Source organism: Protopterus annectens, chromosome 4.part0 (genome assembly GCF_019279795.1).
Source record: "Protopterus annectens isolate FY-2018-M chromosome 4.part0, PAN1.0, whole genome shotgun sequence".
Taxonomy (NCBI): Eukaryota; Metazoa; Chordata; order Ceratodontiformes; family Protopteridae; genus Protopterus; species Protopterus annectens.
Window position 1 is genome coordinate 1,952,888,736 of NC_056733.1, and position 2,500 is coordinate 1,952,891,235.

Here is a 2,500-nt window from a genome sequence, read left to right on the forward strand (position 1 = left end):
GTGCTAAAGAGGATGTGCAGTTTGGGAACTATGGGTATGAAATTATTGGCCTAGCTGTGCAGGTGTTGGCTGGAGTTGGTCTATGTGGACCGCCCCAGGGATATAAGCAATAGTGTGCATTGGCTAGGGCCATCGTCCAATGGGCAGCCACTCCCGCTACTAGTCCCACTGCAGCACAGTCTCTTGTACATGGCAAAGAATGGAATAACCAGATGTAGATGGAAAAATGTAGAGATGTGTGTTTATATATACCCATACCTACATGGAGTTAAACCTCCCCCTCTCCGTAGTACAAATGTATACATACAGAGACAGAATATAATTAAATACCCACATATAGATATATACATATACAGGCACCCATACATCCATATGTCGTTAGACATATATATATATACAGCAATATATATATATATATATATATATATATATATATATATATATATATATATTTATATATATATATATATATATATATATATATATATATATATATATATATATATATATATATATATATATATATATATATATATATATATATATATATATATACATACATATGTATACAGATATGTAGAAATATATATGTGTGTAAACATATACACGCATATATATATAGCTAGGATATTCATTGATTTATTGATTGAATTTACATCTGTTAACCGGGTAAGTCTGGCTGAGCTTTTGGCTCATTTACAGCAGAGACCCAGGGAGAAAAGCTCCTCAGGAATAGAAAACAATTTATTAAATAGTAGTATACAGCAGATATATATATCTAGATCTATATATATATATATATATATATATATATATATATATATATATATATATATCACAGCGAGAGGTTCTCCGGTTCGATCCTCAGCTGGGGTGCCTTCTGTGCGGAGTCTGCATGTCCTCCCTGTGGTCGCGTGGGTTTCCTCCGGGTGCTCCGGTTTCCTCCCACATCCCAAAGACATGCTGCAGGTGGATTGGACACTCTAAATTGGCACTAGGTGTGCGTGTGATTGTGCCTTCTGTGGAAGGTTGGGCGCCGGGCTGGCAACTCGACACTGTAAAACTCCACTGCCATTCAATGTGCGGACAAGGTGATCCGCTGTGGCGACCCCTAACCGGGAAAAAGCCGAAAGAAGAAGAAGAAGAGGGGTCCAATCAACAAACGTGTAACATGTAGAATCAACCCCCTCCCCAGCTAGACAGGTGAAACATACAAACACACGATACAAGTAAACACACCACTGCTTCCCAGACCACAGGCAGGATACTACCAGTGGGAGAGACCTGGCAAGTCAAATGATGAAAAAAATACATCAATTTCCCTTGTGGGACACCCCAAAAATTGATGATTGGAGTCAGTCCATGTGATGATTTATCTAACCAGGCCATGTATGTACACGGACCAGTAGATTGGGCAAGCCTGATGACCCATGGGTCGAGACAACGTACGACATGGATCCCAAGATGTGGAGAGTGGGCAATGTATAGTGGTGTGGTTAGACCCCACCTGTACCCACGGTAAGGATGAGTGCTGTAGTGGAGGGGCAGGTGGGGGAACTATGGGTATGCAATTATTTGCCTAGGCATGCAGGTGTTGGCTGGTATAGTTATATTCAGACTGCCCCGGGGATGTAAGTAATATTGCGAATTGGGCAGAGCTTCCGCACATACCTCTCAACCTCTAACAGCAAAACCGCTGGACAGAACCTACACCATTGGGGGAACAAATAGGGACAGAAATTACATATTCCACTTACAATCTTAGCAAGCTGATAGAATAATAGGTTTTGCATTAGCATGACTCGTCTGAAGGATGTGGAGTCTTAAACCCAAATACTTGTCTGTATTTAATGACTTCAGTTCCCAGGTATTTGCCAGACAGGTGCAGATTGTAAAAGGAACACACCAATATTATGAAGCAAACTCTAGACAGTCTGCAGAATCTGCACAGTTGACAGGCATGCTTTCGCCTAACGGGCAGCCATTCCCGATATGGGTCCCACTGCAGCACAGTCCAGTTTACATGGCAATGTACGGTATAACCATATGTGCTGTTGCATAACCCACTACACAGCACCTATGAACACATGGTCACAACACCCCACTGTAGGCATGTAAGCTGATCTAATTGGCATCAAAAGGTAGAATTGTAGTCCTAACCCCCACCCAGGGGTGTGAGTGTCCAATGCAAACACCAAACGCATTGTATATGCACAGCTGTTGTCGTAGACCACATGGCCAACTGTGGAACTTCCCTGCAGCTGTCTTGCACATCCCTGGATAATTCCCCTACTAACTACCCCCTTTGTGCCCCATGCACACCACATACCTATCAGTCCCTGTTCCATTTCTATTAATATTTACGGTTACATGTAGGTGACACCCTCTTCCCCCACTATATTGCCAGTATCTGGAACCCCAACCTACATGTAGTATCACAGCTGTCCCACAGGACACATGTAACTAACACATGAAGGAACACCATAAGCACACCTGGAGC